This window comes from Phyllopteryx taeniolatus, chromosome 10, assembly GCF_024500385.1.
Source record: "Phyllopteryx taeniolatus isolate TA_2022b chromosome 10, UOR_Ptae_1.2, whole genome shotgun sequence".
Taxonomy (NCBI): Eukaryota; Metazoa; Chordata; class Actinopteri; order Syngnathiformes; family Syngnathidae; genus Phyllopteryx; species Phyllopteryx taeniolatus.
The window spans coordinates 14,503,842-14,527,368 of record NC_084511.1 but is presented as its reverse complement, the minus strand read 5'-3'; the positions used below and the strand labels follow the sequence as shown (position 1 = coordinate 14,527,368).

The window sequence follows — 23,527 nt, the reverse complement described above, 5'->3', positions numbered from 1 at the left end:
AGAGGAGCACTTTAATTGCTGTCAAACTCTCCTCAGCAATATTTACACTGAGTCTTCCAGCTCCCAGCACACAGCTCCCGACCTTGCACGGGATTTATGTTATTGGCAGTGCAAGGGTTGAGTTCTTATTCGTGAATAACAGTGTGGGTCGAGTGCCACACACTTCTGTTGTAACGTGCCTTAGATTTATTTTTCCACATTGAGTCCATATCCGTGATCAAAAGTAACAATGTACAAATGCTTTCTTACTCTATTTAAGAAGATTTTTTTTCAGGCATCTGTGCTGTACTCTTTACTTTTACTCACTACATTTGAAAACAGACATATGTAATTCCCACTCCTTACTTAGTCCAAATAGGCTCGCTACTTCTTTTTTTTTTTTTTCTCAAAACCTCCCGGATGACACGACATAAAAAGATGTAAATAGAGGGAGGTAAAGTTAACCGCTGTTGAGATTTTGATGGATTGATTGATTGAGATCTTGGGGACTTAAAAATGCAGAAAAATCAGGGACAGCAGTGACATGGAGGAACGTGAACAAGAGAGCATTAATGACAATGACACAACAGATTTGGAGAAGCAAGATATTCCCCATCCATGGTCTTATTTAACAGAATTGTTTGATGTTGTAAGCTCCAAGAACGATTTGTGGTGAATGCCTTGTGTCTCGTGCCAGCCTAAAAACCGCAAGCTTCTGCCATTCAAAAATTCTGAGTGTAATTTGAAGACACACATATGGTTAAGATGTATTTGTTCATTTGTCACCATAATCTAATTTAGCATTTATTTTGTTAGTCAGTTCACAACCTTCGCGTAGCTATGGAACACGTTGTGATGATGGCATAAAAAGCTGAGCTATTTAACTAGCTCTTTTCTTCTCAGTCCAAGCACTCTAAAAGTTAATAAGAGAGAAACTATTATGTGTCAAGGACAAATAATAAAATACCGGAAGCACACTTGTAAAACTCTTATATTGGATGTGATTATTTCCTCACATTATTGCATGCACAAACACCAACAATGACAGGTGTCACTCTATAGTGCTGAGTGCTGACTTCAGCAGTCCTGGACTGAGTGTGCTGATCCATTTGTTTGGCGTCCGGTGTGCACCCTCAGCTCGCTGCGCTGGCGCCAGCACAGAGTCACAGTCACTGACACAAACTCATCGACATCCTCAGAGTCCTCAGACAGACACCAGCATTCATCGTTAGTTATTACTCTAAGTATCCTGGAAGCAACTGTGGATCTATTCAGCAGTTCTCCCCTCTGCAGAGCAGTATCTGTAATAAAATAGAGTTTGGTACACTTATGGTTACAATCACTCGTCACTGGGATAGTAATATGAAAGCAGTGTTTTCCAGGACAAATAATGTAGTTATGTTCCCAAACTGTAAAAGTCTAGTGTCTAGTATACAGTACATGACATGTACAGTATGTATGTGTGTGTTGACAAGCAGACCGGGGGGGTTTATTGCCTTGAGTTGTTAATAAAAGCCAAAATAATTTGTTTAATGTGATAAAGTAGGCAAGAAACATGATAGAAATCAACACAGAAAATGGCTCCTTTCTTATCGTTGGCTTCCATATATAATTAACAGTCTTCAATTAAGGTAAAAGTGTGTGTTAAATTTTTATTTATCCACTTCACTAGTCATTTATATTAATTTCATACTGTTTTCTTTATACACTGTACAGTGGTTACGGAAAATATTCAGACTCCCTTACATTCTTCACTTTTTGTTATATTGCAGCCATTTGCTAAAATCATTTAAGTTTACTTTACCCTCATTAATGTACACACAGCACCCCGCATTGACAGAAAAAAATGGTCTTCTCCCCCGATTGTTAAGTTTGGCCAGACGGGCAGCTCCAGTCCCAAACGTCTTCCATTTAAGGTTTATGGAGGCCACTGTGCTCTTAGGAACCTTAAGTGCAGCAGAAATATTTTTGTAAGATCTGTGCCTTGCCACAATTCTGTCTCTGAGCTCTTCAGGCAGTTCCTTTGACCTCATGATTCTCATTTGCTCTGACATGCACTGTGAGCTGTAAGGTCTCCAATGAAGGTGTAGCACCATCTCAAGGATGATCAGAAGAAATGGACAGCACCCAAGATACATATATATGTCACAGCAAAGGGTCTGAACACTTATGGCTGTGTGATATTGCAGTTTTTATTTTTTTAATAAATCTGCAAAAATTTCAACATTTCAGTTTTTTTCTGTCAATATGGGGTGCTGTGTGTACATTAATGAGGGAAAAAATAAACTTAAAGGATTTTAGCAAATGACTGCAACATAAAGAGTGAAAATCTTAAAGTGGTCTGAATACTTTCCGTACCCACTGTATGTATGTTTTTTTCTCCTAGTTTCCAGACTCTTGACTGAATTAATTGGATTTATATTATTTTCTGTGGGAAATATTGCTTTGGTTTTTGTACAATGTGGTTAATAAATCACGAAATCCAAGGTTCTACTGTATTTGAAAGAAAGCCACATGCCACTACAGAGATGCCATAACTAGAAAGAGTACAAACCATTACCTTTGGAGTATACTTATGATCCATTTGGGTACAATAGTGTACCATTGAGGGAAAATAATGGAATGTACCTCTAGTATTTGTGACTTGTGTGTAGTTGTAAATGTAACTGTAAAGCTCCTAATGAGACAGAATGTCCCAGTGCCCCAGTTGGGGGAGCGCAAGATCACTGCACTCACCTGGACTCCTGTGGGACTAAGAGTCCACAGTGGGTTGAAAAAAAAAAATGTTGCAAGGTCACTTAGGTGAACTTGACGCTCTGCCGCATTTGAGCAGGGGTATTAAAAACAATAATAATAAAAAAGACCTTTGTTTTAATGCCTCCACTCTGAAGCTGTAGCGAGGCTCATTTACTATACAACCAAAGTCTCTCTGACTCGTCATTTTCTCCCTCATTACCTTCTCCTTCTCCCAAGGACTGCTCAGGAGAATACAGACGCTCAATTAGGCTGTTCTGACCGGAAATCCCAGCTCTCATAAATCACCTCTCATGGCTGCTCCTGATCAGTGGGAAGAACATCTCTCCAAGCAGGACACCGGCTGTTATAAATCAAAGCAGTAGTATATTGCGGGGCAGGGTGGGTGGTGTTAAAATATAGCCGTACCGATGCCATAAATTGGGAAAGTCATAATGATAGCAAACAATGAACACAGAAACAGATGTGAGGTCATTGGCGTGAACAAGGACATGCTAACTTTGACTTGAATTTAACGTCACACTTAAAATTAACAGTTATCACCAAACTCTGTGTGTGCGCTCCTTTTAATCAACAATGTCATGCAGGCTATAAACGCATATCTTACCTTGAGGAGGGACTGCTTGATAAAACTTCCACAAATAGCTTCATGTGCTTCTCCTTCTTTGGAATGCTGTAAGAGTCGCAGCAAAATAAAGACACACTTTTAACGTGTTGCTATTTAACAAGGGACCTGGGAAGACCTAACTCAAAATGCATGACAGACAAATCCCTGCATATAGGGTGGGTAATCTCCGTATTAAATAATTAGCATTTAATTGGACTCCAAGGCAACCAACACAGGGAGGAGGAGGGGTGGGTTTAATTACAGGAAATCGTTCATCCAGGCCATGTGTGATGTGAACGTCGGAGTAACACAAACACTGAGGACGGTTCTTTCTCTCTTTTTTTTTTACATGCGGGGGGTACAATTATTACTACACAACATATTTACTGGAAGTCATTTTGTGGCAATAACTTAAGCCATCGCTTTCGTGTGGTAATATATATACATATTCCCGTAATTCGAGGTTATGGATGACACGCAATAAACTAGTTTAAGCAGCGGCATAAGAAAACATCGTCACACAGCACAAGAAGGCATGCTCAGTTACAATCCTATTTACCATGTTTTAGTTGAGTTTTCGTTAAATTTATGGGCTAGAAGTGATTTTCATATGAATATTTACTGTAATTCTGACTCTGCTGAGTTAGCGCATGTTAGTGATAGATTGTTCCGGAAGCCCAACCCCATAAAATTCAGGTTACCCCGCCACCTTAGGAACAGAACTCCTTTGTAAACACCCTGTATCTGATTGTCAGTTTACCAGAATGCAATCACATACACACTCAAACCAGAAGGAAATTATAAATGGGTAAACTGGCAAATAATTAGTGTGACCTCCCCTTACACGTTTTTAATGGTGATTAGCCAAGGGCGCTTTCTGGCATCTAAATTATATGCAGTCAGACAGTGCCGTGCTGGAGGGGCAACCGGGAGTGTAGCACAGGGTGGCATTCAAGCTAGGACCACCAACTGTGATTAGCGTTCCAGTAGACTCTCTGACATGTGATCGCGCCACAGTATTGTGGGCATCCATGTTCATGTACCACCCAGTCGGGCTGGAACAGAGTCAGTCAAGTTGTTATTTCATATTTTTCAAAAAATACATTTGTACAAATAATAAACAATACATAGCAATGTATTTTTAATATTGTTATTCTTTCTTGAAAAAAAGTGCTTTAATACACATGTAAGAATCCCTTGAAATTGCCCGTGGAGTGACAGATTAAAGCTGTCAGAGATTAGATGTCGCACACAGATGGTGTGCATGCTTCATCCACATCGGCTGACCTGCTACCGTTGCTGTGATTATCAACAGTGCGCTAAACATGTCACGACCGTGCTGCCCTCTCCGGTGTTGTTGTGTCTGTTCACTGCCACTCTCACTAGATACCCTCTGGATCTGTGACGTTATTCCCCTGATTTATCTTGAAATTACGTCCCTCGTGCATCCATGGTGGTTTTACCTCAGGCCACTATGAGTTTGCGTTCCCTCCTTTGGATTGCTTTATTAATTCATGTGTATTTTTGACTTTAATATTTAATACTACAAAACAAGCCCAATATATCCAGGGAGCTTTACAACCTACAGGCAGAATACATTACGACATAGTTGTTTCAGGGATGCAATGGCTTGCTTCATTAGGGCGTTGATTTTTATAGCCTCGCAACATTCGTTTACCTTTCTGGCCCTGGAAAAGGTAAAAAAAAAAATGACCACAGAGTCCAATAAATATTCCTGTGTAGTGTTCATTGTACCATTGAAGGATGGATAGGGTCTCCTATTGTGTATATGATTACCATACCTGTATAAAACATTTTTTAGTAAGTTTTCTAATGCAGCTGCAAAGGTGTGACATGATTGAACTAGTAATTTGTTTTGTTTTTGTGATTCATACCATTGCCAAAACGTCAGTACATTTCCTGTTATTTGGCCTACCTTAGTGGACAAACGCTCTCTTAGTCAGATATGTTTATTTCAAATTGTGTGTTTGTAACTGTACAGGGTGTCCAAAATGGTCACTGTACAATACACTTGCTTTTTTCTATTTTCTTTCAATTATCATTCAAGGAGACGTGGATCTTAGGGATTGCAGTTTTTATAAGCAGTCTAAAAATAGACGCGCACACGCAAGAATGAATAAATAAAAGTAGCGAACAGCATGTCGATCATTGTAACGGAGTTAAAGTATCGATCCTTCTTCACATAAATACTCAAAAGTATTTATGTACATAAAAGTACGGTGCATTTAAAGTACTCTGACAAGTACAGTTTATGGAAAATGTTACTTGAGTAAACGTAATGGAGTAAATGTAGCACGTTACTACCCACCTCTGTGATTACATATACTGCAAAGCCTAAACTGTCAAATACGGACGGCCTCAAGTCTGTCCAAATGACACCTGGAATGAAATATAAAAAAGGAAGTTTACAGTAACGTTTGGGATGCCCTGTACAGAAGAACTCAACATGGACCAAAACTTTTATTACTTTATTCATTTTTTTTTCTTAAAAGGTCCATTTGAACCTTATTGTTTTATTGCACTTATGCAGTTAAAGTATCATCATCAGACTCCTAATATATTACTGTTGTCTACGAGCACCCATTTCTTCTCAGTGTTTTCTTCACTGTTGTGAACATGGCCCACATTCTTCTTCCGAGCAGGAGGAGAATCTAAAACAGCAGCAAGTGAGAACAACACAAAGCCAAACATGTTGTCCTGCTTTCCACAGTGAAAGTGTTGACTCGTTTGCCTGCTCATCAATCCCCATCGGCCCATGTCACCGCTCGGCAAGAGGGGCCAGATTACTCCCATTTCTGGCCTCAGACTCTCATTTAGCCCATACTTCACACCATTATTCAACCATTCAGCCACAAAGCAAATGGTATTTACCTCAAAGGCCAGAGCACCTCAGGCAGCAAATTAGGAAGCCAGGAGAGGGGAAATATTTAATATGAGTGCGAAAGTAGAAACTGACTTCTTTTGGAAGTATCAGCCTGTCATCAGTCATCTAAGAACCTGACAAACGACTGAAATGAGCTGGAGAGGGATTTGACACAGATGTCTGACATGCCCATCTAATCCTTCACTACAACTGAAAACGCCTGGATGGAATGGACTTGATTGCCATGGCAACAAACTAAAAAAATAATCCCGCTGTCCCCAAAAGCTGGGGTGAATGGGTTTGATTTGGATGTCAAATCACTGGCTGTCTGCCGAACAATGACTCAATGAGGATGCTGGTAATTAGTCAACATCATGGGCAGGGCCTGCGGTCCAACCATTATCATCCACAGCCATTAGAGTCTTTGCTTTGAAGGAACAAGCCTCTTATAGAGCGGGAGCAAGGCTTAGCCTCACGTGCAACACTGATTCCATCTGTTCTCATGTCCATAGCGCAGCCTCTCTGTCTGTCATTTGTTTTAATGCCACACAAACAATTCAATCTTACCTCAGGACATATTGACATCTGGCTTGCAAAGTGTGCATTCCAAGGTCAAAGAGGAAGAAGTGTGCTAAGTGACCTGGATAACCTGGATCACGTAGACCTCTTTGAACAAATAATGAAACAGACGATGACTCTGACCTCCCCAGATTTGAAAGAGAATAACATACAAGTGATGATTAGAAATTTATGCTCAAGTGCTGCACAAATTTAACTGAAACACAGAAAGCACCAGCAAGTGAGCAATTTGTGTGTGTGTGTGTGTGTGTGTGTGTGCGTGTGTGCGTGTATGCATCAACTGAAAGAGCCTTTAGTGAGTACATGAAGTCATGCGACTTTGTCGGTTATTGTGCTCCATACGGATTATATCCACAGTATATCCAGAGTCATGAGCTGGCCTCTGGATGGCATTTGGTGTCATTTCTGACACACTTAAAATCAAGCCTGTGGCAACACCCAATTTTGCTGAAGACTGACTGACAGATACATTAAGGTCGCAGATTATTTGTATGCTGAATGGCAGAATAATGAGAAGATTTTTTAATAGACAATTTGTCATTACTTTCTTTAAGTTTAGAAGTTTACATACATTTCATTCGTATTTGGTACCATTGTCTTTACACTGTATGACTTGTATGACAGCCCGTGGTGTGCGCTCCTGCTGATATGCTCAACTGAACTCTTCTCATTTGTTTAGTGACAAACTGTTTTGTTTTTTGACACAGTAACGTAAAAAATCAAAACGGGCAATATACCAGTGACCAGTGGCAGTTATGGGGGCTACCGGTGGGTAGGGGTCAGTGCCTCCCTAACACTGGGCGGGCCGTCACCGTCCGCGGTGCATGGGAGCAGTTAACTGAATCAAAATGTGCAATGTGATGTTTCACCATCACTAGACTTAGTACAGCCACAAGTGTGGATGAGGAAACGCGCTTAAGTCTTTGGGAGAATATGCGCTCGGCCAGGTATGAGAGGGAACGCCCACACTTCAGGGTTAGTCCTCCCAGAGTGCGCAAATGGCCGAAAGGTGAGCCAATTGATAGAATTAAACGGAGGGCGGAATGGGCGCAGTCAGAAAAGGCACGCAGCACTGCGCTTTTTTGACTGAAGCGTACGGGAGAATATGGTCACTTAAGCGTGTGCAAGCCAGGCGTGTAAAAAAATGAGACTTACGCACGAATGGGATAACATGGCCTTAAATGGTTCAGGTCCTGAATACATTAAAGAAATGGAATATGGAATATAAACTCAATAGGGCTAGATCTACAGATTCAGGTCAGACAGTGAAGCACAGAGTCCAAAGCAAACATGGTGAAGCAGCATTTAGTTGTTATGCTCTACACCAATGGAATAAATTGCCAACAGACGTGAAGTCAGCCCCAAGTCTGAAGGTTTTTTAGTCCCGGCTAAAAACTATCCTTTATTCTAATGCTTACGACTCAGCTCTTTTACAGCATTTTAAAATCATTTTTAAAACATTTAAATACACTGTAAGTTCATTTAAAGATTTTTGTAAAATGTCTTTTATTTATGTACTTTGCTTTTAAATGTCTTTTGCTCTTTGTTTGAAATGGTTTTTACTTTTTAATCACATAAATCAGATTGAGTTTCCCTGTATATGACATGCAGTATATAATGTAAATAAAGCTGCCTTGCCTTTGCTTGAAATGTTGCTTCAGTATTTCCACGTAATGTTCTTTCCTCATGATGCCATCTATTCTGTGAAGTGCACCCGTCCCTCCTATAGCAAAACAACTCATGATGCTGCCATCCCCGTTTCAAAGTTGGGATGGTGTTCGCTTGCAAGTTTCCTTCTTCCTCTTCCGAACATAACAATGCTCATTATGGCCATACAGATCAATATTATTTTCGTCAGACCACAGGACCTGTCTTCCAAAGTTAAGGTCTTTGTCCCCTTGTGCATTTGCAAATTGTAATCTTTCTTTTTTTATGTTTCTTTTGGAATAACGGCTTCTTCCTGGCAGAGTGGCCTTTCAGCCCATGTCGGTACAGTACAGGTACTCGTTTCACTGTGCGTAATGACACACTCTTACCAGCTTCAGCCAGCATCTTTACAAGGTCTTTTGCTTTTGTTCTTGGGTTAATACAGTATATAAATTTCGGACTAACGCATGTTCATCTCTCAACATAATCCGTTATTTCATGTCAGACAGTGAGAAAAAAAGTGTCTTTTTATATAGTGCATGTAAACATCTGGTTTGAAGGGTATAAAACAAGACAGAAACATGTAAAAATACGATCTTAATTTATTCATATCTCAAATTAGCAAATTACTTCACCCACCCTGTATTTCCTCAAAATAGTTTCCGTCCCTTTAGAAAATGCCTCTTCTTTCTCATGAGGAAAAATGGGTAGTACCTAATAATTTGGTTAGACATAGACATTTAATAGTTGCTTTACAAATAAATGCATTTGCACTCAATTGCTAACCAAAACAGGAGCACTTACCATGGCACATAAACAGTTTCTCAGTGGACTTCAAATGTGGAGTAAATGACTTCAGTGCAGTATTAAAGATTATCTTACTGTAGAAGAGACGTCTTTAATGACCATCAGCGTTCCAGCAGACTAATACGATCACATCTTATTTTTTCCACTCTGTTTCAGTTAAATGCATTTTTATGTAATAGTCCTTATATTTAGTTTTTTAAACTCTACTTTTACTTGACATAAATTGTAAAACACTGGTAATAATCCAGCGGAACGGTGAACGACTGGTTAGAGGGTCTGCCTCACAGTTCTGAGGACCGGGGTTCAATCCCCGGCCCCGCCTGTGTGGAGTTTGCATGTTCTCCCCGTGCCTGCGTGGGTTTTCTCTGGGCACTCCGGTTTCCGCCCACATCCCAAAAACATGCATGGTAGGTTAATCGACAACTCTAAATTGCCCGTAGGTGTGACTGTGAGTGCGGATGGTTGTTTGTTTGTATGTGCCCTGCGATTGGCTGGCAACCAGTTCAGGGTGTCCCCCGCCTCCTGCCCGATGATAGCTGGGATAGGCTCCAGCACGCCCGCGACCCTACTGAGGAGAAGTGGCTCAGAAAATGGATGGATGGATGGTAATAATCCATTCTCAACACCGCTTATCCTGTTCAGGGTCACAGGGCGCTGGAGCCTATCCCAGCTGACTTCGGGCGAAAGGCGAACTACATCCTGAACTGGTCGGCAGTCAGTCGCAGGGCACACACTGGTAATAATATCTATTATTAATCCAGAAATGCACAACTATATGTACAAATACATGTGTCCACCCAAACAAATCCCCCCCATCTGTGGTTGAGTAAATAAACATTCTTTGCCACTATTTGCGGACATAAGGTAAATGCTCCAAAACGTACATGGAACAAACAATGTCACGTATCTGCCCACTGAAGAGAAATTATACACACAACAGCACATCAAAGAGCATGAGTGCATGTGTTTGTGTTAGTGTGTGTGTGAATGTGTCCGTGAGTAGACGTTAGTTACTTTTGTCATGTGCACACAGCACATGGCACAATAATCCTGCTACTGTAATGCAGGTTTTTAAGACCACTGAACACACAGAATATTGGAACCTATGAAGCATGTGATGCTATGTCACCTCATACTTAAAAAATCTCCCAATGCTCACTCAGGGAGGTCTATGAATTTTATGTCATCCCCTATTATTATGTGTGTCTACATCATCATCTAACCCTTTCACTTTTTTCAGACTATTTTACAATAATTTGGCCTGTACAGTCAAGGATTTTATGATGTGACGCCTACAGTTTGTACCTACGGAACAGATTATTACTATTTCCATGATTTCCTAGTAGAAGAATGGTTTTAAAATGCCATCAAATTGGAAGTTGACCATTGTCATGGAATATAATGTGTTCAATTTCAGAAATTATGACATTCATAGCCGTTGTGCTCAGGTGATGTTTTGGCCTGTTTACATTGTTGAACGATTTGCATGTGTCTGTGTCAGTGCAGCCAGTACATTTATTCAGGCATCATTATTTGGGCCACTTAAAAACACAAACTACTGGAATTGATGAATTAATAGTAAATTATTAATATTCATTTTGTCTCATTCAAATTACAAAGGGTATTCATTGTTTTTGACAATCCATATATCAGAATGGTTCACATCACCCATGAGATAAAACAATCATGATCGCTGTCTATTAAACTTATAACTTAGTGAAAATAGAAGAAAATAAGCACTTAGTCCACTCTTTAGAGCCGGGGTGGGCAATTCATTTTCGTTGCAGTGGGCCACACCAATATGCTAACCTCATCTGCGTTCTATATTAGTTGAATGTTTTTAATTAAAGGAGTAAATTGTATTGATTTAATAAGCTGCTACTTATATAGACATGGTATACTTTATAATTAGGAAATATAAATGGTAAACAAAATTATAAGCAGTCACATAAAAAATCTTTATATAGACATGTACGTCAGTGCGACTCCGTGTCAGTCCGGCAAGGATTACGATCGCTAACCAACTACAAGCGACCATCCCCCCAAGCGGAAAACAATAAAGGACTGACTGACAACTTGGAAACCTTCAATTACAGCTTTGAAAAGTCACCACCGACGACCACCATCACGCCTCTGACTCCCCCTTCCGCATTGTCCATCCACGAAGAGGATGTGAGATGTAGCTTCAAACAACAAAAGATCAACAAAGCGGCTGGCCCAGACCTTGTGTCCACATTCTGCCTCAAAGTCTGTGAAGACCAGCTCACTCCAGTCTTCACAAAGATCTTTAATTGATCTCTGAAACTGTGTGAAGTATCATCCTGTTTTCAAACCATCATCCCAGTCCCCAAGAAACCTGCAAACTCGGGTCTGAATGACTACAGACCTGTCGCCCTGACATCTGTGGTCATCAAGTCTTTTGAACGTGGTGGACAATCCTCAAGAGCATCACAGGACCCCTGCTGTACCCCCTGCAGTTTGCCTAGGGAGCAAACAGGTCTGTGGATGAGGCGGTCAACATAGGACTGCATTTCATCCTAGAACACCTCGATGGCGTACGGACCTACGCGAGGATCCTATTCATGGAGTTCAGCTCTGCATTCAACACCATCATCCCCGAACTCCTCTCCTCCAAGCTTCTCAAGCTCAGCATCTCGCCTGCCAATTTACAGCTTCCTGACGGGCAGGACACCGCAGGTGAGGCTGGGGGACACCACCTCTTCCACACGCACCATCAGCACTGGAGCAACCCTAGGATGAGTCCTCTCTCTGATCATCTTCTCTCTCTACATGAACGACTGCACCTCAACGCAGCTGGCTATCAAATTCCTTAAGTTTCCAGACAACACCACAGTCATCGGCCTCATCAACGACAGTGACGAGTCTGCGTATCGACAGGAACTCGAACGGCTCGAGCTGTGGTGCGGCCGACACAACCTGGAGATGAACACGCTCAAGACTGTAGAGATGATTGTGGACTTCAGGAAGCATCCTTTGCCACAGCTACCCCTCACGCTGTCCAACTTCCATTGTTCAACTGTCGAAAACTTCAAGTTCCTGGGAATAACAGTCTCTGTGTGAGGCCAACATTAACTTCTTAAACAGTTAACTCACAATTCCATTGTAACATGCTGCCAATTTTGCACATGTTGAGACACTACTACATTATTCGTGCACTCACTGTAGTTGTCACGTCACTCTGCACTATTTGCATATCTTTTGTTGACCAATACTGGCCACTCATGTGCTTCAGAACTATCTGCACAATTGTCAGTATTCCACATTATCGCACTACTAGTCACTTTAAACTGCTTACATTTCTTGAGGACTCTGCACCATTTGCATAATTATCACTGCACCAGGTTATTGCACTATTAGTCACATCAAACTGCTCTAAATGGCTTGAGGACTCTGCATCATTTGCACAATTGTCACTGTATCAGCATTACCACATTACCTTTCATTGCTCAATGACTCTCCGTGTGTTTTTATGTCCTAAAAGTATCCAGTACTTTGTCACAGTGGCTGTCTATTGTCATACTAGAGCGGCTCCAACTGCCGGAGACAAATTCCTTGTGTGTTTTTGACATACTTAGCAAATAAAGATGATTCTGACGTCACTATTTCATCATTTCATCACATTTACAAAAAACATGTCTACACTTTGCATCAGTTTTTTGTGCTGACATTTTGAGAACCAACCACTAACTCACATAATTTGCCACTCCAAGTTGGGAATCCCAAATCATGATCAAGACAAATTCCACTCTCATCTGAACCATGCACAAAATAAGAATGTTGCTAACATTAAGACCACGGTTAGCATTGTTGCGAGTTATTTTTATTTTAATACAGTAGTCGCTAGAGGGGTCACAGAAGTCGCTAAATCCGCTATATGCGGAACGTCACGAGTCCAAACCCGGAAAACAGGATAACTGACTTCCTGCGTATGTTACACTAAGGAGGATGACTATGGTTTGATTAGATAATTGTTTGAAGCAGAACTTGCTCGAATTTTGTTTTCTTTATGGCTGATGTCTTCAGACAAAAGTTAAATACATGTACAGTATATCATTTATTTATACAAATATGATCTGATATGTATAAACACGAACGAAGCCTAAACATTGGATACTGTAATCTTTGGTGGCTCTGTGGTGACATAAAAAACACAGTGTAAAAGACATTAAAAGTCCCTACGGTTGCTTTGTCACGGCTCCCTTCGCTACTCACCCGAACCGGGAGGAAGTGCTTCGACCCGTTTTTATGAATGCGGAAGTAGGTTGCCCATTGGCATCACTTATTAGACACAAGTGCACATCAAAATAAGAGCATTGCTTACAACATAACAGCTCTGGCTGAGTCTCTGTGTGGAAGAAGAACAGGAGCAGTGTGAAGCTGTGTGTGTCTTGATTTTACAGTACCTTCAACAAACTTCCATTTACAGTAACATACTGGCAACACTGTTGCCACTAAAGTACTGTAAAAAAAAAAGTGGGAAGTAAGTAGTCTAGATTGGATTCGAGAGTCATGCACCACTTGATACATCGTACACTAGCTGTGAATCATTATTTGCACAATGCTAATTGATTAGCTTACCTGAATCAGGTGACACTGTGAAAACAGCAATTGTCTCCTGTTTCTTGACCTCTACAATGAGCTTCCTCTAATGGAATGCTAATACCAAATCCACATGTACTGTATATAATAGAAGCATATACAACAAAGTTTTTCTGCAACAGTGCCACGTTGTTCGTGTTCAGTAATCATACACAATATATTCTTATGATAATTATCTTTCTTGTAAAATCATATTTTCTTGCATGTGTCTCTTGTGATATCTTGTAATTTACATCAAAATGCTTCATCACTGTGGAGCCATGAATATTAGAATCCATGCTGACAACGTAGATTACAGTACACTTAGACATTGCTCTAAATTCTAGTTATTTAACACATACATGCAGTAAAAGACTGTAAAGTGACAATACTTTAATTAAATATAATTTCCACTACACATGGGATTTTTGATTGACGTCACACACTATACATAGACAGTTACTACTTTTTTTCTTTTTTAAATCAATCCTTTTATTCATAGTAGTGCTGATGAGTCATACAAGGAAAATTGGAGTTCTTTTGGCTTGCAGAAAAAGTAGGCTAAATTGAGTAATCACAAGGAAGTTCACACTTGTATCTACTCCAGTTGACAAGTCACCAGCTAACAGTTAGCTTAGCGTCACTTAGCACATCTGAACTGACAGGGATGTCACTCTATTGCACACAACCCACAGTCAGGGTTTCATGAGAACAAACTGCAACATAAATGTAACCGCAGAGTTAAATAAAGCAAAGCAAAGGAAAGCAAATTTATTTATAAAGCACATTTCATACACAAGATGCCTCAATGTGCTTTACATGATTAAAATGATTTAAAAACAAAGAAAAAAAAAGGCTTACAAACATTTAAAACAAAGAGAAAAATAAAGGTACAATTAAAATAGTGTACAGTGCAAGAAATGTCATTCAAAAGTGGAAATGTGCTAAAAGGTTTTTAACCTGGATTTAAAAATATTCCCACTCGGGGCTGACGTCACTTCTGTTGGCAATGTATTCCATTTGTGTGCAGCCTAATAGCTAAATGCTGCTTCACCATGTTTGGTTTGGACTCTGTGCTCCACTATTTGACCTGAGTCTGTAGATCTCAGAGCACTACTTGGTATATATTCTATTAGCATTTAGTAATTTATAGACCAGTAGCAGAACTTTAAAATCTACTCTAAAGCTGACTGGAAGCCAGTGTAGAGACTTTAGAATTTGAGAAATATGATCTGACCTCTTTGTTCTAGTGAGAAATAAGACACACATTCAACGAACTACGGGTAACGTAAACACACATTGTTAATGCTACGTTAATACTGATAGTTCATGAACATTAAGGATTAACGTCTATATTACGGCAACAGTTCAACATTTCACAGCGCAATGCATGCTGGGCGTCACATGGCTTCTATTACAAAATACAGTAACTCTGTGTGACGTCTACCAAAATCGCATGATGCAGTTGAAACTGTAGTTAATTACTGTATCATCACCTTAAAGTATGGCGGCACGGTGGGCGACTGGTTAGAGCGTCAGCCTCACAGTTCTGAGGACCCGGGTTCAATCCCCGGCCCCGCCTGTGTGGAGTTTGCATGTTCTCCCCGTGCCTGCGTGGGTTTTCTCCGGGCACTCCGGTTTCCTCCCACATCCCCAAAACATGCATTAATTGGAGACTCTAAATTGGCCGTAGGCATGACTGTGAGCGCGTATGGTTGTTTGTTTCTATGTGCCCTGCGATTGGCTGGCAACCAGTTCAGGGTGTACCCTGCCTCCTGCCCGATGACAGCTGGGATAGGCTCCAGCATGCCCGCGACCCTAGTGAGGAGAAGCGGCTCAGAAAATGGATGGATGGATGGGATCACCTTAAAGTATTTTACAGCATGGATGTAGTAAATAACTGTAGAATTTGCAGGAATGTATAGTAACAGTGCACCTCATGCTTGTTTATGGTACAGTATTTGTTTAACATAAGGACGAACTGAAGAGAACAGAATGTAATTAAATAACATGAAACGGATACGCCACGATACAGCTTAATCTTATGGAATGCGTCTCAGTTAATAGTTTACTCAAGCCTCTCGGTGGCGTTTCATTGACAGTTGTCTCCACAATTTAGTCAACAGAAAATATCGGTGGCTCACTTACCTTTTAGTCCCAGTGAGCTCCCACGCCAGTGCACAGCCCATCCATCCATCAATCCATTTTCTACCGCTTATCCGGGGTCGGGTCGCGGGGGCAGTAGCTTTAGCAGAGACACCCAGACTTCCCCCTCCCCAGCCACTTCATCCAGCTCTTCCGGGGGGATCCCGAGGCGTTCCCAGGCCAGCCAAAGGATGTAGTCTCTCCAGCGTGTCCTGGGTCGTCCCCGGGGTCTCCTCCCGGTGGAACGTGCCCGGAACACCTCAGCGGGGAGGCGTCCGGGAGGCATCCCAATCGGATGCCCCCGCCACCTCATCTGGCTCCTCTCGATGTGGAGGAGCAGTGGCTCTACTCTGAGATCCTCCTGGATGACCGAGCTTCTCACCCTATCTCTAAGGGAGAGCCCGGACACCCTGCGGAGGAAACTCATTTCGGCCGCTTGTATCTGGGATCTTGTTCTTTCGGTCATGACCCACAGCTCGTGACCATAGGTGAGGGTAGGAACGTAGATCGACCGGTAAATCGAGAGCTTCGCCTTTCGGCTTAGCTCCTTCTTTACCACAACACATCAATAGTAAAAGTCCAACCACCTTACGGCCACAGCTCCGGTCGGCCGCCTCAGCAATGGAGACGCGGAACATGATCCACTCGGACTCGATGTCCCCCGCCTACCCCCGAACATGAGCAAAGTTCTGTCGGAGGTGGGAGTTGAAACTCCTTCTGACAGGGGATTCCGCCAGATGTTTCCAGCAGACCCTCACAATACGTTTGGGCCTGCCACGTCGGACCGGCATCTTCGCCCACCATCGGAGCCAACTCGCCACCAGGTGGTGATCAGTTGACAGCTCCGCCCATCTCTTCCCCCGAGTGTCCAAGACATGGGGCCGCAAGTCCGATGACACGACCACAAAGTCAATCATCGAACTGCGACCTAGGGTGTCCTGGTGCCAAGTGCACGTGTGGACACCCTTATGCTTGAACATGGTGTTCGTTATGGACAATCCGTGATGATTACAGAAGTCCAATAACAGAACACTGCTCCGGTTTTGATCGGGGGGGGCTGTCCCTCCCAATCACGCCCTTCCAGCTCTCACTGTCATTGCCCACGTGAGCATTGAAGTCCCCCAGCAGAACGATGGAGTCCCCAGAGTCTCCAGGACCCCCTCCAAGGACTCCAAAAAGGGTGGGTACTCTGAACTGCTGTTTGGTGCATAGGCACAAACAACAGGCAGGACCCGTCCCCCCACCCGAAGGCGGAGGGAGGCTACCCTCTCGTCCACCGGGGTGAACCGAGCCGAGCCGGAGAGCAATAAGTATACCCACACCTGCTCCGCCGCCTCTCACCGTGGGCAACTCCAGAGTGGAAGAGAGTCCAAGCCCTATCGAGAGGACTGGTACCAGAGCCCAAGCTGTAGGTGGAGGAGAGTCCGACTATACCTAGTCGGAACTTCTCGACCTCACACACCAGCTCAGGCTCCTTCCCTGCCAGAGAGGTGACATTCCACATCCCTAGAGCCAGTTTCTGTAGCCGGGGATCGGATTGCCAAGGTCCCCGCCTTCGGCCATCGCCCAGCTCACATTGCACCCGACCCCTATGGCCCCTCCCACAGGTGGTGAGCCCATGGGAACGCCAGTGCATAGGTGTCTGAAATGATCAATTGGTGAAAACCATGCCCAGCCTGTGCCAATAATGGATGTGACCATCACCACAAGAAAAGGTGCTGGCTCAAACAATAATATGAATTAACGTAACAATGCTTAGGGAAATACGTTTGAGACTGGTACACTCGAGAAAGTGTGCACAGTAGTACACAAATAATAAAAATAAAAATAGTCAAAGAAAAGAACAGAGTGAAGTTTAAAAAAATGTAATTATAAAATCTTAGCCAGTTTTTTGGTTCAGAGAGAATCAAAAACAAGCCAAAGATACTGTACAAAAGGCAAGCTTGATTGCCTGCCAAAGATTTAATTTTTTTAATTAAGATTTGTTATCAGACAAGTCATGATAATAACTCTTAACTCTCATCTTTCTGGAGGCCTCTCAAATTATTTGATCTCAGGGCCGTGGGAGCAAGACTTCACATTTTTGTGTTTGAGTGCTCTGGTCTCCCATCAGGCTCAATAATGGACTACAGTGAGGGGAAGTGGTATTGCGTTTCAAGTCTTTTATGCCAGGAGAGAACTGCATGGCTAGACACACACAGTCTGACTTATGACCAGCGGGAAAGGTTGGAGGAGAGAGAATAAGAGAAGGGGCAACAACAAGCACTCAGAGAGGTTCTGGAGATGGAAAGAGAGAGCAAGAGGTAGAGTGATAGAGAGATGCAAAATGTAGAGAAAGGCAGCTGTCTCAGAGGTGTGTGGATCCTATTTTTAGTTTCCCTAATGCACATCTCCAACTCAAACAGCTGCTGGAGAATTTGCATATCAAAACACTTGAGCGCTGTTGTTGTTTCCTGCAGACAACGCTAGTGAATTCCACGCAACAGGGAGGCTTCAACTGGCTCAGGTGTAGTTTAGCCGAGGATGAGGCCCCGCCCGCCTCACAGTCCTGCGTTTTTTTTTTTGTTAGCATGAGTTACCTAAGCACATCCACACGAGAGCGACGTGCAACGTCACATGACCCACAGTGCTGCAGCTGCACAAGACAGCAGTAAATAGCTCACGTCCCAAGTGAGCATGTGAGTGGGACACAACAGGCTGGAAGGGGTCATTAACGGAGGTCATTAATCCCATGATGGGAAGGGAGTCCACTATTTTACTCATTACTCATTGTAGCTTCTTTCATAGGCTAGTGATAAAATAGAGAATACCGTGGTTACAACCTCAATAATGTCTCAAAACTGTCTTGGGCCAGACAAGTTTGTGCCAACGTAGGTAGGGTAGCAACTCTACCCAGAAGTACGAAAAGAGGTTGTTTCATTTATTTATCAAATATAAAATATTTATAGGATTCAATCTACTGGCAGAAGACGACCAGGAAGAGCAAACTGTGGGTGGAAGAATAGCAAAGTAGCTTTATGAGTGAATGTTTTAAATAAGCATGTGCTGTGGATGCTGCCTGCTGCTTTGCATGCATTTTTTGTCCTGAATTACATTTGCCGGGCTTTCAGGCAGTCAGAACTGAGTAGGTCAGCACACTGAGAGCCATTAATGCGTCACTGTGGAGTTGTCGACTAACACTGGGAGTGGACACCTCGCCCGCATAAAAGGAGTCTGCCCGTTTAGACACAAAAGAACTACAGAAATTCCAGTCTAGCCAGTTTAGCAAGATTGCTGTTTTCCTTCAAACAACAACTCCTAACGCATCTCTCGACAATGTCCCTAAAGGGCTTGACGCACCTATAACTGCTGCCTTATTTGCAGTTAATCTGCACCAAAGTGCTGTGTGAGGATTACACATTTTGACTGATGTCGCATTCAAATTAAACTCCCAAAAAGACACACCAATCCCCTCTGACGCACATCTTCACATACGGCAGACAGATGATCAAAAACAAAGGGGGGATAGGAACCCAGGGAAAATGGGGGAGAAGCGATGCTGCGACAAATCACATTTAGTGAGTTAGCAGCACTCTCTGAGCATGGCTCTATTCTAAATAAAACATGAAAGCAGGAGAAGAAGGTACTCCTTCGGATGCTGTGACTTGTGACAAAACATGATATTGTGAGAGACAGCACACAAAGCTCAGAGTGACCCCTGGGAGGACTCTTTCCTCCCTTTCATGTCAACTGTAAGTGGAAAGAGCGGTGGTCGAACAAAAGCTGTTCTGGGACACACCTCAGATTTTTTTGTGTTTCCCATACAAATATAATGGAAATAGAAATACTGTATCTGTTGGAGGGTCCAATTGTCATACAAGTGTAAAAAGAAGTAAAAGACCCTGTAAACTGAATTCAGAGACTTGTTTCTAAATATATTATACATTTTTAAAGATAATTGTTGATAATTGCCTCAGACAGTCCACTGGCGTGGCTGCTTTAGAGCGCCTTCTTTTCAGCCACGAGTGTGCGCAAGTCACAGAGAAGGTGGAAGAGTGAAGAGGAAAAAAGTCTCACGGGAAAGCCAGCATTTACAGCGCCTTGTGTCGTGGCGCGGAAAGCCCCACGACGCCTTGATGGGATATATTCCAGCCACTACAGGCCTTAAGAAAGTATATTTTCACGGCAAAAACTTGTAATACTGATATTTGATTGACAGTTGAGTGGAGTGTTTTTGCGCATTCAGCAGACATGCACACAGTGTTTGAGAGCAGAGAGTATGGCTTGACTTTTCACGATATTTTGAAGCCTCATTTTATATACTTGGCAATTCTTTGATCAATCAAATTCAACAGGGTTGTTAGCAACACTATTCTCTGTGGTGTGTCAAATTTAGAAAACATTTATTTTCTGCTTAACAGAGACTTAAAGCACTCTAATAATTTGTTTAGAAACAACAAAATGTGTCGACTCATCGTTGTATCTTCGCAAGATATTGGATTCAAACGGCAGGTCCAAATAGACAATTCCAGTTTCATGCCGATATCAGATTTTTGGGAATGCTCTATTTACATGTACATGTGTGATTACATGTGTTTACATGACACTGAACAAATTAAACAACCTGCAAACACAGATACCCAAATTGCACAAAAATAATTAACACCGGGGCGTGGCAATAGAGAAATAAACCACATTTTTAATGGCTAATGCTTTTGCTGTAATTTGGATTTACAGATGGTAATTTTAAAATGATTTTACTCTATGTATGTATGTGCAGGGTGTGTAAGTAATTGTATTTTTATTACATGTAGCTCACATGTACAGTGGCTGAAATAAGTATTTAACACCTCACCATTTTTCTCATTAAATATATTTCCAAAGGTGCTATTGACATAAACATTTCACCAGATGTTGGGAACAACCCAAGTAATCCAAACATACAAAGAAAGTACTTGTAGAACAAATAAGCTTAGAAATTATGTTTTGTAATAATCTGAAATGACACCGAGAAAAAGTATTGAACACGCCAACTGTTATTTATTTAATACTTTGGACAAAAGCCTTTGTTTGCAATGACAGCTTCGTGATGCCTTCTGTATGGAGAAACTACTCGCATGCATTGCTCTGGTGTGATTTTGGCCCATTCTTCCACACAAGCAGTCTTCAAATCTTGAAGGTTCCGTGGCTTTTTTTTATGGACCTTGGGTTTCAGTTCAATCCATAGATTTTCAAAGCTGTTGTTTTTCTTCGTCTAAATGTAGTCACATAACGCGCGCTGTTGCCTTCAGTGGTAACGCCGACGTTCCCAACATGGTCGCAATGTATGCATGTTGATTAGCAGGGCTGTCTTATCTATTGTTAGTACCTATGCCCGGGAAGCCCAATAGAAGACAGTGTGTGAGGTCCTGTGACTTCTTTGTGTCGTTTGATTGGTGAACTAGACTTAAACGTCACTTGCACTTAAATTGGATTGCCGCAAACAGTGCCCACTGCGGAAATTAAAGTCATAGTCTAAACAAATATGTCGTGCACGAAATAGTTGATAAATAAACAAAAAAATTATAATTAAAAGTAGTGCGCGACATTAGATCATTGTAACGGAGTGAAAGTACGGTTTCTTCTTAACATAAATACTTGAGTAAAAGTAAAAAGTATACAGTACTACAACTACATTGACAGGTACAATTTATACAAAATTCTACTTGAGTAAATGTAACAGAGCGTTTACTACCCACCTCTGCATACCAGTGTCCAGAAAAGGCCCCTCTGACAGCTACTTCTGTTTGACCCAGTTTTGTATCCACTTTGTCCATATTTAGCTAAGCCCTTTTCTTTGATTGGTTGCCTCCGTGTAGTAGACCCACTTGCGAGAGCACACGTGTTTGTTATGTTCACAGCGCTGGCTCGGGAGCGGAAAGAGAAGGCAGAGATCTTCACTAGTGACGAAGATAGGCTCAAGAAATTCAAATTATCTGATTTCAGGGCTCCATCCATCTATCCATTTTCTGTATCGCTTATCCTCACTATGGTCATAGGCGTGCTGGAGCGAGAGGCTGGGTACACCTTGAACTGGTCGCCATCCAATCACAGGGCACATATAAACAAACAACCCTTCGCACTCACATACATACCTACGGGCAATTTAGAGTCTTCAGTTGACCTACCACTCATGTTTTTGGGATGTGGGAGGAAACCACAGTATCCAGAGAAAACCCACGCAGGCATGGAGAGAACATGCAAACTCCACAAAGGTGACGCCGGATTTGAACCCACAACCTCAGAACTGTGAGGCAGATGTGCACTCCAGTCGGTCACCGTGCCGGATTTCAGGGCTCTCGGCAGAAAAAGTCAGGAACTCAGGAATGCATGGACAATTTTAATTCATATTTCACGTTTACTGAGGCAACATAGAGCCAACATTACATCCCAAATACGAGAAAAAGTTGGTTTGGCAAAATATGTCCCCTTTAAATCTTGATACACCCTGACAGATACTCCATCACATAAACACACAGGAATGCTACAGTCATCAGTCACATTATCCTTGAGCTCACATCCAGATCTGTTTAGGCCCCCTTTCACTCAGTGCCATTAAACTCAGAGAGCCTGGAGAGGAAGGGCCTGTGTCAACACTGATATGACCATGTAAATAAGTCATGTGTAATAGCTCTCTCTCTCTCTCACACACTCACACTCACACACCACGCAAGTAAGGAGAGAGCGTAGAATCAAGAATCCCAAACCTCAGAACTGTGAGGCAGACGTGCGAGCCACTCACCACCGTGCTGCTATTTTCTGCAGTTGTAATATTTAATAGTGTAATTCTCATATTTGTACATGCAGTTGTGCTGGTCATCTTCCGTTTCTTAAAAAGGTGCTATCAAAGGCACTTTAAACATGTAAGCATTTGTAGTTTTACGATATGATATGCCTGTATATTTTGAAAAGTTATTTGAACAATATATTTTCTTTATTGTTCTTAACTTCTATAAGGGTCGCGACGCAACGTTGCGGTTTGAGCGGGATAACAGTTGAGAACCACTGTATTAATAAAGTGACTGCTGTATACACAACGGATAGACTACTGCAGGTTGACACAAAGACGCTGCATGGTCATTAAACGCACCACCAGAGGGAGACCATTACATACGACAAGGCTGTAAAACGGTGATATGTCCTTTACATCCATCGGTATGTTTAAGGGAATAAAGTTGATGAGAGCAATTCTCCTCGGGAAATTTTCGATGAATTAAAAAAAAAAAAGTACTATACGTCAAATTCATTGTAGAAGACCCCTGCAGCCTCTCAAGTCGGAGAATGCGGAAACTGGATTACATTGAGTGACATTAGTAAGTAAATGTTACCTGAATAATTAAAGCGTTGTGTCATTTAGTCCGCGCTGCCTCGTAATTACCCTGTTTAGTCTGCACTGACAAATGGTTACTCCATTAAGGGTTAATGTCGACGGTAGTGAAATTCGATACAGTTCCTGTTGAGCGCGCCCGGTGCTAAGAATGAGCTTGTTAGGCTACCCGTTGCTTGTA

At 42.1% G+C, this 23,527-nt stretch overlaps 1 long non-coding RNA gene across 1 annotated transcript; it reads right to left on the bottom strand.

The window, feature by feature from the left end:
• Window positions 1–208: 208 nt before the first annotated feature.
• LOC133484556 (uncharacterized) lies at window positions 209–23,467 on the bottom strand. Its single transcript, XR_009790434.1, has 4 exons — window positions 23,348–23,467; window positions 3,341–3,406; window positions 2,936–3,076; window positions 209–1,280 (listed from the first exon to the last, which is right to left on the bottom strand). It is a non-coding gene; the product is annotated as an uncharacterized LOC133484556 (long non-coding RNA).
• Window positions 23,468–23,527: the final 60 nt, after the last annotated feature.